The sequence below is a fragment of the Nicotiana tabacum genome, chromosome 22 (assembly GCF_000715075.1).
Source record: "Nicotiana tabacum cultivar K326 chromosome 22, ASM71507v2, whole genome shotgun sequence".
In the NCBI taxonomy this organism is placed as follows: Eukaryota; Viridiplantae; Streptophyta; class Magnoliopsida; order Solanales; family Solanaceae; genus Nicotiana; species Nicotiana tabacum.
In genome coordinates this window covers 138633059-138649194 of record NC_134101.1, presented here as the reverse complement: position 1 = coordinate 138649194, position 16136 = coordinate 138633059, and the positions used below count along the sequence as shown (strand labels likewise).

Genomic DNA, 16136 nt, shown 5'->3' with positions numbered 1-16136 from the left:
TTTCATAAATGGCCACAGTGCAATGACCGGATGTAACAACTCCGCAGGTCTATGCATGTTATTACCATATCTTTGGCACTTATCACATTTAGCCACAAAATTTTCCGCTTCTTCTTCCATTTTAGGCCAGTAATAACCTTCCCTAATCATGGTTCTTACCAGTGATCTTCCTCTGGCGTGATTTCCACAATGCCCCTCGTATATCTCTCTCATTACATATTCCGTCTGTGAAGGCCCGAGGCACCTTACTAAGGGTCCACCGAACATTTTTCGATAAAGATTACCTTACTTTAAACAATATCGAGCAGCCTTTTTTCGAAGCGCGTGAGCTTTTTTCTTGTCTTCAAGGACGGTTCCATACTGCAAAAAAGCAACAATCTCGTTCCTCCAATCCCAGGTTAAGTTATTAAAATTTACCTCATTTTTGTCTGGATCGAGCACTGAAAGAAACAAATGAATTACGGAAGCATTTTCATTGCTTGCCACGTCTGCTGCAGATGCGAGATTGGCTAGGGCGGCCGCCTCGACATTTTCATCTCTTGATATTTGCATAACTTTCCAGGTTTGGAATTGCCTAACCAGATCCCATACTTTCTCTAAGTACTGTTGCATCCGTGCTTCCCTGGCCGTATAAGTTCCCAGCATTTGATTAACTATGAGTTGCGAATCGCTTTTGATCACAATCTGATTAATGCCGAGTTCTTGTGCTAGTTCTAAACCTGCAATCACAGCTTCATACTCTGCCTCATTGTTAGTTATAGAATGACATTTAATGGCTTGTCGAATGGTTTCACCCGTAGGTGGTACCAAAACAATTCCCAAGCCTGCACCCTTCATATTAGAGGAACCATCAGTGAATAAGGTCCAAATTCCTGGATTAGAGCCGTTGAACACTTGTAATTCTTTTTCTGCTTCCAATTTCATTCTTTGGCTAAAATCAGCCACAAAATCTGCTAACACTTGAGATTTTATCGCGGTTCTAGGCTGGTATGCGATGTCATATTCACTTAATTCTATAGCCCATTTGGCTAACCTACCTGATAACTCATGCTTATGTAATATATTGCGTAATGGATAGGCAGTTACTACAGCGATAGGATGACATTGAAAATAAGGCCTTAATTTTCTATATGCCATGATTAATGCAAGTGCTAGCTTTTCTAACTGAGGATACTGCATCTCCGTATCTAATAAAGATTTGCTGACATAATAGATCGGAGATTGTTTACCTTGGTCTTCACGGACTAAAACAGCACTTACCGCTATTTATGAGACAACAAGGTAGATGAGCAATCTTTCCCTAGCCTTTGGTTTTGCTAGTAATGGCGGATTTGACAGGTATGCCTTCAAATTTTTGAGTGCCTGCTGACATTCCTCAGTCCATTTGAACTGATCTTGCTTTTTAAGAGCTGAAAAGAAATTAAAGCATTTTTCTAATGATTTAGAAATGAATCTCCCCAAGGCTAAAATTCTTCCTGTCAACCTCTGCACTTCTTTTCTACTTGTAAGCATGTCAGGAATTTCTTCAATGGCCTTAATATGTGTGGGATTTACTTCAATACCACGGTTAGAAATAAGAAAGCCCAAAAACTTACCTGATGCAACACCGAATGCACATTTCTCAGGATTTAATTTCATATTGAATTTCCGCAAGACCTGAAACGTATCAGACAAGTGCGATATATGATCCCCTGAATGTTGAGTTTTAACGAGCATGTCATCTATGTAAACCTCTATTATTTTTCCCAAATGTTCTTGGAACATTTTGGTCACTAGTCTTTGATATGTTGCACCGACATTTTTGAGACCAAAAGGTATTACTTTATAACAGTAAGTCCCCCTGTCTGTTATAAATGAAGTTTTTTCTTCATCTATTGGATCCATTTTGATCTGATTGTATCCTAAATACGCATCTAAAAAGCTTAACAATTCATGTCTTGCAGTAGCATCAATTAGTTGATCTATATGTGGTAATGGAAAAGAATCTTTAGGACAAGCTTTGTTAAGGTTTGTGTAATCTACACAAATTCACCACTTACCATTCTTCTTCGGTACCACAATAATATTAGCTAACTAATTAGGATACTTTACCTCACGGATAGACCCAATCTTTAACAATTTTTGAACCTCATCTTGAATTACCTGATTTTTGAAAGTTCCTTGCTTTCTCTTCTTTTGTTTGACAGGGGGATACGATGGGTCTTCATTTAATTTGTGAGTCATTACCTCCGGTGGTATTCCTATCATATCAGAGTGGGACCAAGTAAAACAATCCATATTAGTTTTTAAAAATTCAATCAACTTACCTTTCATGTCTTGGCTTAGATTGGCCCCTACATAGACTTTCCTTTCAGGCCATTGTGCAAATAATATTACAGCTTCCAGTTCTTCAATCGTTGTTTTGATATTTTCATTTCTTCTGGTTCTTGAATGGCATCTAGTCTTGAGTCCACGTCTGTTCGTCCTTATTTAGTTGAGGTTTGTGTTGTCGTACCCTCAACTGGATTCTGTAATTGCTATTTTTCTTCGTTCCCGTACTTGAATCTACTACAGAATTGATGCTTCTGGATGTATGTTGATCCCCACAGATTTGACATATTCCCCATGGTGATGGAAATTTAATAACTTGATGCAAGGTTGACGGAACGACATCCATCTCGTGGATCCATGGTCTCCTAAGGATCATATTGTAAGCCATCTCCATATCTACCACCTGAAATTTTGTATCTTTGACAACTCCTTCTGCGAATGTTGTAAGTATTACCTCCCCTTTCGTCACTATACTGGAATTGTCAAATCCAGACAGAGTATGCGCCTTTGGTATTAATTTATCTTCAGCTTGCATCTCACGTAGTACTCTTAGCAAAATAATGTTCACGGAACTACCTGGATCAATCAAAACTAGTTTCACATTAGTATCATGTACAAGTAAAGATATTACCAGTGCATCGTTATGTGAGGATAATACGTCATCCGCGTCTGTATCATCAAACGTAATGCTTTCTTCCTCTAAGACATGTCGCACCCGCTTCCCGTGGGTAATTGTGACTTTGGAGACTTTATTGGCTGTTGTGTACGTCACACCATTGATGTCTTCACCTTCACTTATCACATTAACAGTCCTTTTGGGAGAAAGTGGTTTTGGGGGCTCCTGCCTATTCTTCATATATGCTTGCTTACCTCTCTCACTGAATAATTCAGTGAGATACCCTTGCTTTAATAGATGATCAACTTCACCTTGCAGCAACCTACAGTCTGCTGTTTTATGCCTGTGATCGTTATGAAATTCGCACGAGTGATTAGGGTTGCGCCTGTTTGGGTTCGATCTCATTTCTTTTGGCCACCGTACCTTATCACCCATGCTTCTTAAAATAGCTATGAGCTCGGAAGTGCTTACATTAAAATTATAACTGCCAAACCTTGCTTTCAAATTTCTATCATCATCCCGTGACTCTCGCTCGTTTCGATTTCTCCCAAATCTTGATGACCAGCCCGACTCTCTATTCCTCGACCTATGATCGTACCTCGGATTGTCTTGTTTTGACCGTGAATCTTTTCCTACTAGACCCATATATGGTTCGTACCTGTTTTTACCGGACCTTTTTTCGGTTTCCGCCCGTCTCGAACTCACCTTTTCTTCTTTTTGAGTTCGTGAGATAATATCTTCTTCTATCCTTACCTTTATGTTGTATCTGTTATAAACGTCATTCCACGTTGTTATTGGGAATTCATGAAGACTTTCCTTGAGTCACCTCGTGGCTTCAGATCTTTTTTCATTCAAATTACTAGTGAAGGCTATAGCTTCCCAATAGTCAGGTACACGCGGTAACGTCATTCTTTCATGCTGGAACCTATCCACGAACTCCCTAAGCAATTTTGAGTCCCCTTGCTTGATTTTGAAAATATCTTCCATTCTTTTTTCGACTTTTTGAGCTCCCGAGTGTGCTTTGATGAATGAATCTGCAAGCTCAGCAAAAGAATTTATGAAATTTTTAGGTAAAGAGAATACCATGTTAATGCTCCCTTAGTGATTGTTTCACCGATTTTTTTGACCAATACTGATTCAATTTCTTGCTTGGTCAAGTCGTTGCCTTTTACGCCTGTTGTGAATGCAGTCACGTGGTCTCGTGGATCAGTTGTTCCATCGTATTTTGGAATATCGGGCATTTTGATTTTTTTTAGAATTGGGAGGGGAGCAGCATTTGGCTTCCAAGGTTGTTGTGAGTATTTATCCATATTTATCCCTTTGATTACGGGTGGTACTCCAGGTATTTGCTCTATGCGGTCACTTTGCTCCTTGATCTGTTTCTGCAATGTTAGTACTAAATTTTGTAAATCAGAATTGACTAAGTTACATGGTTCTCCTTCTCTTGACTTGCTGGGGATTCCACCACTACCTGAATTAGCAAGCCCAGAACGAGGGTTCTCCAAAGTGTTATTATTTGGAGTGGGTGTTGGTGGTGCAACAGGTAAATAGATGACAAAGGCCTCAAGAGCTTTATTGACCTGTTGAGCGATTAGCTTTTGCAAAGCTTTATTGATAGCTTCATCATTTTCGAATTGAGCATTTCCATTTGCATGAGATCTATCAGGAGTGCCTTCTCGAGATCGTCGAGGGGAACTTTGTGGAGAAGGGATTGGGATGTGATCATCCTGTGGATTCTCCTGGAGTTGTTGGTTTCCTTGGGTGTTGTCATTGATGTTCGACATAGTTGATGCAACAAAAAAGTTAGGCTAAGAAAGAGTAGATTATCAGATTCCCGGTACCGGAACCAATTTGTTTAACCAAAAAGTGGAATTTTAGTCAAAGCTTTAATTTAGAAGAACACGGGTTACTGATAATCAAAACTGAATAAAGGAAAGTGATTTTGCTAACAATAAGATAGATAGAAGAAAACAAAGTAAACCAGTATATTCAGATGATCTTTCGTGTCCTTACAAATGATCCATTCTCTCCTTTTTATAGCTATCTTAAAGATATACGTTTTGCCTTTGTTATAATTAGGCCACTATAGACAATTAAAGGCATTAAATGCTACGTTACATAATCATTGTAATTTAATACAGATTCTATAACGTTTTTAGTATTTACTGCTTATTAAATACTATATCTGTACTCTCTTATGCTGTCAGATTCATTCTCCTTGACTTTTGAGTATAAATAGGTACGAGCGTTGAGTCTTTTGAATAACTGCTCGTGTCTCTACTTTTACCTTCTGCTCGTATCTATTACAACTCGTGGCTCTTTGCCAATCATCACTCTTTGACCAGCCTTCGTGTCATGACACGTCATCTTCCAGTCACTTTAATATGTAAACTCGATTTTCCTAATACAATATTACTTTACTATTATTAATAAGAGAGAATCGAGAGGAGCTTCCGGTCAAAGTGAATTGACAAAAAAACGAATCATTTTAGTTGTCCTAATACAAATTGAGGTATATCCAGTTATATTTTGGATTAGAAGGGGTACTTTGGAAATATCAGTGCTTCTTGCTTCTGTAGCTGAAAAAGGACGTCTGTTCACTCAAAAGTTTACCCTGATATGGTCCGTTATTACTTGAGTTGCCATTATACATTTTGGTAATTAAGGCAACTTTGCAGGCCCTTAAAAGTGTACAAAATGTCATCCATCACTTTTTGCTTTGCATGTGATGCTAAGTTAAAAATTACCACGTGGACTGCCAATATGTGCACATATTTTCCTTTTGGCGACATTGCAACACACTAATATTTCAACCTTTTATTTTAATTGAAAACATAAAATAATGGAGTAATAATAATAGAGAATATATTAAAATTTGTAAAATAGCATAGTACTGCAGTATTAGGAAAAAGAAAAAAAGAAAATCCAATGACGATAATTCATAAAGGAAAATGAAAATAGAATATCAGTAGTAAATTTATATTTTTGGAATATATATTATATAAGAAAAGAGTAATTTGATTAGAAAATAACATGGGTTCAAATTAGAACTCGCGATATTACTATTCAAACTATAATAACTTTACTATCTTCGTGATTATTTTGAAGGTCAAGTAAATATTTTAAGGTGCAATTGCTCAAATAATTATCTTCAATTCAAGCACTTAATAAGAAAAATCTCTAAAAAGAAAGAGTAGAGCTGGTATTCTTTTAGAAATATTTATTTCTATATTTTCAGGTCCACTTTTAATGTAACACGTGATTTTCTTTATGCTAGAAGAGGACATCTCATCTTATTTAAAACTATTAGCAAATGAATTATCAACGAAAAAAGTGCAAATTCTTTAGCTATTCACAAATTGATGAGGTTTAAATAAATTAGGGTCTTTTTTTCCTCTTACTTTAGCTCACTAAGAAATTATCAATATGTGTTGCCTATGAATTTTTTTGTGTTACCAACAAGCCTACTTATTATTTTGCAAAAAAAAAATTTATTGTAAATTTTAAATTAGAATATGAGGAAAAAACAAACATAAAAAACAAAAAAAGAAGCAAGCTAATGAAATATTGTAAACCTTTTTATTTCTTTTTCGCTGATGTTTAATTCCAACAAAATAAGTTTAAAATCAGATTGTTAACTTGAAAAAACAATATTTTTATTAAATAAAGATCTATATAAATTTTTTATCTTTAAATATATTATTTAAATTAATATAAATAATCTTTACAAAATAACTAGAGAAATAAAATTAAGGAAAGTTTTGTAATTCAGTATTGGGCCCATGCTCAGCATGGGCCATCCCTCCTCTAGTGTAAAAATTGTACGGGATAACCACTATTTAAAGTGGTATTTATTTTTTATCTAGCATTTTTAATGCTGATCAAAAGTAGCCACTAGTTTATTAAAATTAATATGAAAGGGCGTTGTTTCCCTTTCTTTCCCAAACGGAAATACAGTGGTATCACAGGTTGGATAAATACGCCATTTTCAGATTCTCTTTCTGGGCTATTCTCTCTGCATATTCTTCTTCCATTCCCAACCTCCATTTTATTTCTTTTTCTTTATCGTCTTCTTCCTGTATATTTTGCTTTGTCTTTATCGTTGAAAAGTGACTCCTTTTTTATGATCTCAGAAAAACTATGCCAGAGTATGTAGTTAATGGAGAATGGGAAATTGAGTCAAAGGAAAATACAAGGCCTACTCCTCGAACATTGGTCCTTAACTTCGAGTTCCAATTTCAAAAGTTAAGGACACTTGGTCTTGAACTTAGGCTAACATGCTTAAAAGTTAAGGACACTTGGTCATGAACTTACAGTTACAAGCTCAAAAGTTTAGGATAATAGGTCCTGAACTTAGGCTAGGAAACCCAAAAGTTAAGGATAATAGGTCCTGAACTTAGACTAACAAGCTCAAAAGTTAAGGACAATAGGTCCTGAACTTACAGTTACAAGTTCAAAAGTTAAGGACACTTGGTCCTGAACTTATAGAAACGAGTTTTAGGTTCAACAATCTTACCTCAACGAAGTTCCCTTGAATTTAAGGACAATAGGTCCTGAACTTAGACTTACAAGTTCAAAAGTTAAGGACAAGTAGTCCTTAACTTAGAGTTACAAGCATAGAACTTAAGGACAGGTGGTCCTGAACTTCGAGTTCCAAGTTTAAAAGTTAAGGACATGTAGTCTTGAAATCTTGAACTTAGAGTTGCAAGTTAAAAAGTTAAGGACACGTAGTCCTGAAGTCCTGAACTTAGAGTTGCAAGTTCAAAAGTTAAGAACACTTGGTACTGAACTTTATGAGCAGAAGGATATTTTCATCCGGACAAGTAAAGTTTATTAAAACAGTGACTAAAGACTAAAGATATTTTAAACCGTAACTTAAAAATAAATATATATATTATTAGTGGCTAATCATGTATTATTGCTAGTAATAGACCGGCACATGATTAGGTAAAGCATTTGCTCCATAAGAAGACAACATTCATTATTTTTCAGCTTCCAGAATTGATAAAATTGAGATTAAACTTTTGTCAGTTACTGCTACAAAAAGACCGTTTTCTTAATTTTTAACAATGTCCGTTGACAGAGTAAATTCCAAGTGGCAGAAACTTTAGATTACTAAATTCAAGAATTGTCTTTTTACTAACTACTTTATTCCTAACGATATGAATCTTCTTGTTTACGATTTCAGCACACCAATACTTTTTTGTGCATACCACCCACCCACCCCTTTTAAAGTCAAAACCCCATATCATCATTGGTTTCTGAGACTGTTCTTGGAACTGTGTGTTATTAGTAATTAAGTTTAATTTACACACAAAAGTGGAGAATTTTGAGATAATAGAGAGAGTGCCCATATAGCCTTTTTGGTGGATTCAGCTCAACCACCTATTCAAAGTGTCCCTACACATAAACCCAATTCATTTATTGGATTCTGAGACTGTTGTTGAACTGTGTTTTTATTGTGGCAATTTACATAAAGTGGAGAAATTTCCCAAGAAAAGAAAAAGAAAAGTTTGAAGCTTTATTCGATTGAAAGAATGGAGTTTTGATTGGAGATAAAAAGTATGGGAACTGCTGTGGCTGGCTTGTCTTGTTTCCAATTCCTCTTCCTTTATTCACCTAATTTGAAAAGGTATAATTCCTTCTTCCTATTCCAATTTCTCCTTTTCTTGGTATATGATGGACCCCTCATTCTCTCAGGCCTCTAATTATCACTTATTAGTCATGTCTAGTTGATTTATAATGTTTTGCAAATATGGAGCATTATACTTTCTGATTGAAACTTGGTATCTAATGTTTCCCCCTACTTTCCGTGTGACAGAGAAAAAGATAAAAGAAGAACCATTTTGTTATTGATGGTCATAGCATTAAGGGACAGAATTTAAGTCTAGAGATGGATGTAGATAATATGGGAATTTTGTCACTGTGCTTTAATTTCTTCACTTTTTGGCTTAAAGATGGTGACCAAAACTAAATGTTATCTCTTTATTGGGACTAAGGGATTATAATTGCAATAATTTGTTACTTTTTGGAAATGTCTGTGGTTTTATGTTTACTGTAGTGGGTTGTTGGGTTTCGACAGAAGCTTGTGTCAGTTGACTGCAATCTTCTGGTAACAACAGAAAACAATTTCAGTTGATCTGCCCCTTCTGAAATAAAGATAAAAAGCAAGGGAAAGAAATATTTGGCTGGCAAAGTAGTAGTAACTATTTTGGGGGGGGGGGGGGCTATCTTCTTGATCTGAATCCTCTTATCCTTTTCTTTTTGTTATCTCGTTGTTGCGATACTAAAATACAGTGGTAGTTGTAATTCTAGCTATTTTCCTTGTCAAATGAGCTTAATTTGTTGTTGTTGGCGGCATTGCTGATAATGAAGGATTGTGAGAGAGACTGTAGAATATGAAGAATGTTAATTGGGTCAACAAAAGAGGAAGACCTCGGACTATTTTGAAAGTGCGCTAGATATTGAATTGCCTATGCTCGTCTGAACAAATTCTGATGGACGAAATAATCCCATCTCCTGAATCCCTTGCAAGTAAGGATTACACAGCAAGTGTTCATTCATCACAAGCTGGAGAAGCTGGCCTAAAGCCTGATACTGGCAATATTGAAGAAGCTGAATCATCTTTGCGTGAGAGTGGTTGTTTGAATTATGAGGTGACTTCCCTGATTTATTACATGCAAATCTTTTCCTTTCCTTTTGAAGGGCTTCTTGTTCCCTTCTCCCTTTGGGCCTACCACACTGCAATGTTAAGTCTATCTTTCGTTTATCATGTCATTGTTAAATACTTCAAAGCTCAATTTGCATGTAGCAGAATTTCCATTTGGTGGCAATTTAACTAAAGACATCAATATTTTTCTAGGAAGCAAGAGCATTACTAGGAAGATATGAATACCAAAAGGGGAATATAGAGGCTGCTCTACATGTTTTTGAAGGGATAGATATTGCCTCGGTGACTCCTAAGTTGAAAATCGCCCTTGCCGAAAGAGCGAAAACTCAAAAGAGACGTTCACAGAGTTTTTCTACGCCACCAATGTCCATAAATGCTGCGAGTTTGCTCCTGGAAGCAGTCTTTCTCAAAGCAAAATCGTTGCAGGCGCTTCAGAGGTACAAAGGTAGAGTATGTGTTTCATCAATATCTGTATTAGCACGTCTTCATGCAACAATCATCTTCAATAATGAAAAAGCTTTTTCAGTTTGCTTCATTTATTAAATTTTTTCTTCTATTACTGTCTTCCCTAATGGTTCCTCTTTCTGGAAAGTGTCTTTCTCATCAGTTTTCCATGATATACTCATGTTGAAATTTTTATATGTCTGCCCTAGCTGTCTGTACTTTTGTTATTTTACCCATCCTTCACTTCCCAATTATTTTGTGATTGAGGCATAGTTGATTAATATTGTTGACGCATCCTTCACTTATCCACTTAATTGAGCCAATAAATTATCCTGAAAAGTGAAAACTCTTTGGATTGCGTTGCTTTTATGCTTTTGGATTTTCCGACAATGTACTGATTTCATACTCTTGATGAATATGGAGAACAAAAAAATGTAATCTATAACTCTGCTACTCTCCCATCCCAAGTATATCAGGTTATCCTAAAAACTTTACTCTTTATCAGGTTATTAGCATTATGCACAGTCATTCTTTGTTAATTTTATCAAATAAGTGCTCAAGTCCTTTAGTTAGGTGTTCTGATTCATATACCTTTTTACTTGTGATTAATGTTTATTCTGCCATGTGTATGTATGTTTGATTGTATGGACAAGGTGACAAGAGAAATGTCTACCTGAAAGTTTAATGACTGAAAGTTCTCACCCTATTCAGCTAATTCATTTCCGATATAAATTTTTGCAGAAGCTTCTCAATCATGTACAGTAGTTCTGGACATTCTCGAATCTTCTTTTCCAGCAGGCTTTCCTGAAACCTTTGGTAGTGACTGTAAATTGCAGGACACTCTCAGCAATGCTGTTGAGCTGCTCCCTGAATTATGCAAACTTGCAGATGCTCCTCGAGAAGCAATTATGTCATACCGCCGAGCTCTTCTGCATCCATGGAAACTTGAGATCCAGGCTACTGCAAGGATTCAGAAGGAATTTGCCATTTTTCTTCTCTATAGTGGAGGCGAATCATGTCCACCTAATCTCCGATCTCAAATGGACGGTTCATTTGTCCCCAGAAACAGTATTGAAGAGGCTATTCTTCTGTTGATGATTTTGTTGAAAAAGATTTTTCTACAAAGGATTGAGTGGGACCCTTCAATTCTTGACCATCTCTCATATGCATTATCCATATCAGGGGGTCTAAAGGCTTTGGCTAACAAAGTAGAAGAGTTGCTTCCCAGAACTATAGATCGGCAAGAGATGTATCTTATCTTAGCTCTATGTTATTATGGAGAAGAAGATAACTTCGCTGCATTGGACTTGTTGCGGAAACTGTTTAGTACAGAGGATCACACTTGTGTTCCAGGTTTGTTATTGGCTTCAAAATTATGTGCTGAAATCCCCGATTGTGCAAACGAAGGGATAATTTATGCTCATACAGCTATTAGAATCGAACGAGAAAGATGCAGTCAGTTGATGGGTGTTGCCAATTGTGTATTAGGCCTCTCACTTTCAGCTCATTCTAGAGCAATGGCGACAGATTCCGAGAGGGTTAAGATACAATCAGAAGCACTTAAGTCCTTTGAATCTGCTGGGAAACTGACAAAGATGAGTGATGCTAATGTCATTTATCATCTTTGTCTAGAAAATGCAGAGCAAAGGAAGTTGGATGCCACAGTCCATTACGCAAAGTGGTTGCTTAACTTGGAAGGTGGTTCTACTTTGAAAGGGTGGATGCTGTTGGCTCGGGCATTATCAGCTCAGAAACGGTTTATGGATGCTGAAACTGTTATTAATGTTGCCTTAGACCAAAGTGGAAAGTGGGATCATGGAGAATGTTGAGGACCAAAGCTAAACTCCAAATTGCGCAGGGTCAAGTGAAAAATGCTATAGAAACATATACTCAGCTTCTTGCAATTCTTCAGGTTAAGAGAAAAAGCTTCAGATTGGGGGAAAATCTCAAGGTAAGTAAGTCTTGTCCTTACAAGCTGAAGTGGAGCATCTAAGCTTTTTTACATCTGTCTTATTTGACGCTTGAAACGGTTGTGAGGGGCTTGCAAGTAAAATGACTATAAAGCTTTTTATACGTAAACTCTTTAGAGGTTGAACTCCTTTCTATGGACTATGTATCAATTAGCCAGCTGGTTAGCTAGCAATTGTTCTGGCTGTGTCTGCTAATATAAAAATATCATGGCTATCGAAAGCCAAACAAAGTTACCTTGTCATTCAGAGATAAATAATCTCCTAGGCAAAATAAATGGGTGACTTCACAGTGCAGAAGATGACGAAGAGTAGCGGAGTGTGCAAGGCGTCTGGACAGAGGAAAAGGTTAAACAATTAGATAGAAGGGGGAGAACTAAGTGGGGACTGAACACCTGTAGCATGCCTGCCTAAAACTAATTTCTTGGAGATGCTTCAAGATTGTGTGTCTCAATTAAACCAGGCTGCTCATGCAAACACTCCGTATTGGCGTTGGCAGGCTAAAGCATGTCTTTACTTCTCATGTGAAGTCAAAGTCTCCTGTTTGCTCCATTGGGTTACATATTGCATAATTGTCTGATATTGCATAACTGAATGATATAGCTTTTCGATTTGGTAATTCAGGAAAAGTCTTTTCCTTCTTTTTGTGTGTGTGAATATGGGTGGGGGTTGGGGTGGGTTGGGGGTTGGGGTAGGTATGAGAGGGGAAGGCCATGCCATTGGCTTTATCAATTTCTCTCTCTGACTTTTAGAAGTGTGATTGTTATAAATGTTAGGATTTTTCTTCTGCTATTTCTAACTAGCTTTGGTTTTAAGGATGGAGGAAAAGTTTTGAGTTGATTTGGTTCGCTTCTCCTTAAGCCTCATTTTAAACCTTAAGCAGATTAAATTTTAAATATCCAACCAGCTTGAAGATTTTGACTCTTCCACTTGTCCTTCTTAGGATAATTCCTTTTCTGGTGTAATGCTTTTTGCTGCCTTACTTTCTTGAAACAGTATTTTGTGGAGGAAGAAATAAAAATTTGATTTTATATACATAACAGGAGTTTGGAGACCATTGCAGAACATTGGAGCTGGAAACCTGGCTGGATCTTGCCTCCATTTACATAAATTTATCTCAGTGGCGAGATGCAGAGATGTGTCTTTCCAAAACTGAGGCCATTTGTTCATATTCAGCTCGTAGATCGTATACTGCTGGTAGATATAATCTCACTCATATTTTCCCCTGTCTGTGCTCATTAATCATTATTCCATACATATGCATGTAACTCAAAGTGTTCACTCTTGTTGTTGTATATTCATGAGAAGACCGACAAACACATAATTACAAGTCCTTGTCAGTTATAGTCAATTTGACTATTCTGTAAATGTGACAGTGGAGGGGGAGAACTTTCTTGGCAGACGATGTTATGTTAGACCAGTGCCTCATAGGACTGGAATCATTTATCCAGTGTCATGGAGAAATTCATCGGTGCTAAAGAGTTTTTATGTGCTCTCTTAAGAGTTTTATAAACTCTATCTGATATTATGGGACTACACATCTATTGGAATGCCTTCAGATGATCCACTTAGTTCTAAAAGAGCCCCACGTTAACTATACCCAAGTTTAGAGGAATAATTTCAACCTTTCTGTGATGCTTTCCCCACTGAACCTACTTTATACAAAAGTTCCTATATTATGTGAATTTTCCCTTTCACCGCTGTGTACTTAAATTGCAAGTCATTTAACTCCTTGAATTCCGTTAAACCTTCTCTCTTATATATCCTAGGATGTTGAATTTGGCTATTGTTTTCTAGGCTTTTTAGTGTTTACCAACAGATAGTTCATAGTTCCATAGATGTCTGGTGCTTCAGCTATACACAAATATAAGGGTCAGGAAAATTCAACTGATTGATGATATCATCTGTGCGGGCTGTGTGTGGATGTGGGGAAATCAACTTTTTGTTTGCCTACATTCTTTTGGTTATGAAAATTTAACTGATTGATGATATCATCTGTGCGGGCTGTGTGTGGATGTGGGGAAATCAACTTTTTGTTTGCCTACATTCTTTTGGTTATCAGCTCCAGCATCAATAGCTACTGCCGGTTATAGTTTGTTAATGTCATCTTGCAAAATTTTATAAGATGGTAAATGCATCCCCCATTCTTGATTCGGCTGCTTCTTAATCTTACTTACTGGTTCCTACTTTGGGTGGGCATAGCAAATTTGATGTCTACAATGGCACTGAACAATGTTTTATTCACACTTGTGCCGTTATGTGCAATTTACTCTTTATGCTAATTAGCATGCCATTCTGATCAAGGAGTATATTTTTGGTGATATACTCAGGTTTGCTTAACCAATCGAAGGGCCTATATAAAGCAGCGCTGAGAGATTATTGCAATGCTTTGGCTGTTAACCCGTCCCACGTGCCAAGTCTTGTATCAACTGCGGTGGTGCTTAGGAAGATAGATAAACAGTCTCCTGCAATTATTCGAAGCCTTCTCACAGAAGCACTACGGCTTGATCGGATGAATGCTTCTGCGTGGTATAATCTGGGCCTGCTTTACAAAGAGGAAGGTTTAGGTTCAGCATTGGAAGCTGCTGAGTGTTTTGAAGCCGCTATTCTTCTGGAAGAAACTGAACCTGTCGAACCATTTAGATGACTTCCTCCCCGTATAATTTATCACAGATTTTCAAATTGCAATCTCTGCAGCTGATGAATCCATCTTGCGAGCTGTGAATTTGTAGTTTAATGAGAGAGTGGGAAGAGTATCAATTATGCTTTTGTTTCTTGACCATGTTTTTGAAGCTGGTAGTCGAGGTGAGTCCAAAGAGTTCATTATTGTACTGCAGAAACTTTTTTGCCTTATGTTTTCAGTATTCCAAGTCCTATGCCTATTGTTCTGAAGCCACCCTAAAACCGCATAACATAGAGTGGAAAATTTGCTTTGGTCGAGAGGTACAATTTTATTTTGGCTTCAGGAAAGGATGAAGGAAGATTTTCTCGGATAACACTGCTGTTGATTTCTGAAGCTGGAGCTTTTGGCAAGTAAGTGTTGGAACAGCAGAATGCATTATCAGGTACTATTCAGCTAAAGATATATAGCTTTAAAAGTTGAAGCTCATTACTCATGAGAGCTACTGGTACCTCCAGATGATCTTATAGGGGAGATTCAAGACTTGCTACGACTTTGTCCCTCCATTATACTATTTAACAGGGGAAAATAAAGGAGATAAATGATAGTTAAGTGCATCGTTTTATGATATTTTTCTCGCAGATAGTGATCAACATTCACTGTAATTGCTCTTCATTGTTCTTACATGCTCATTAAAAATATAAAAGATTCAGTGTGGAGGGCCAGGGCCAGTGGTGTGAAGTGATAGATTTACTGTGATCTTGATGTATTCTGCTTATCTGAGTGTTAATAAGTTTCCCTGTACAGTACATCAAAAGAAAGAAGAAAAAAAGGTAAAATGAATTGAAGGCTGCCCCTTGATCTTCTTAGTACTGGTGCTTCTCCTTCCTTACTCCTGTTTCTCTAATATGGTTGAATTTTGCTAAATAACAGTAACTACTAGTAGTAGTTATCTAATGTTGGATGGGAGTAACGTTACATGTCTAAACTAGTTGCTATTAAAACTTAAAACTTAACTCCAAATTATGTGTTGGCGGAGGGTAACAAGTACCCTATGAAATAGTCGAGGTGTGCGCCAACTAGTCCGGGCACCAAGTTAGTCAAAATTTTATAACTAAAAAAGAATACATTGCTGAAAAGGGAATCATGTTGTGAAAAGTGTTACAGAGAAGTAAGAGTGACGAGCTATCCCATTTGGGAAAGTGTTTGTATGATTTGTAATGACTCTCTATTGAAACTTTACTCGCGTCTAAATTGCGGTTTGGATAAATCTACCTTCTTCATATAATTTGAAAAAGCCCAAGGAAAGTTTGCTAGAACCTGATATTCGATAGCTAATTCAATTTCTTAACCAAAATTATATATATATATATATATATATATATATATATATATATATATATATATATATATATATATATATATATATATATATATATTATGACAAAAATCCAACGTAAAAATAGCACGGGCTAGCCAATTTTCGGACTGGTAATTAAAAAATAGCCA

At 36.7% G+C, this 16136-nt stretch overlaps 1 pseudogene; it reads left to right on the top strand.

The window, feature by feature from the left end:
• Positions 1-9304: 9304 nt before the first annotated feature.
• Positions 9305-15499, top strand: LOC107822835 (protein NPGR2-like; annotated as a pseudogene).
• The last annotated feature ends 637 nt before the right edge of the window (positions 15500-16136 follow it).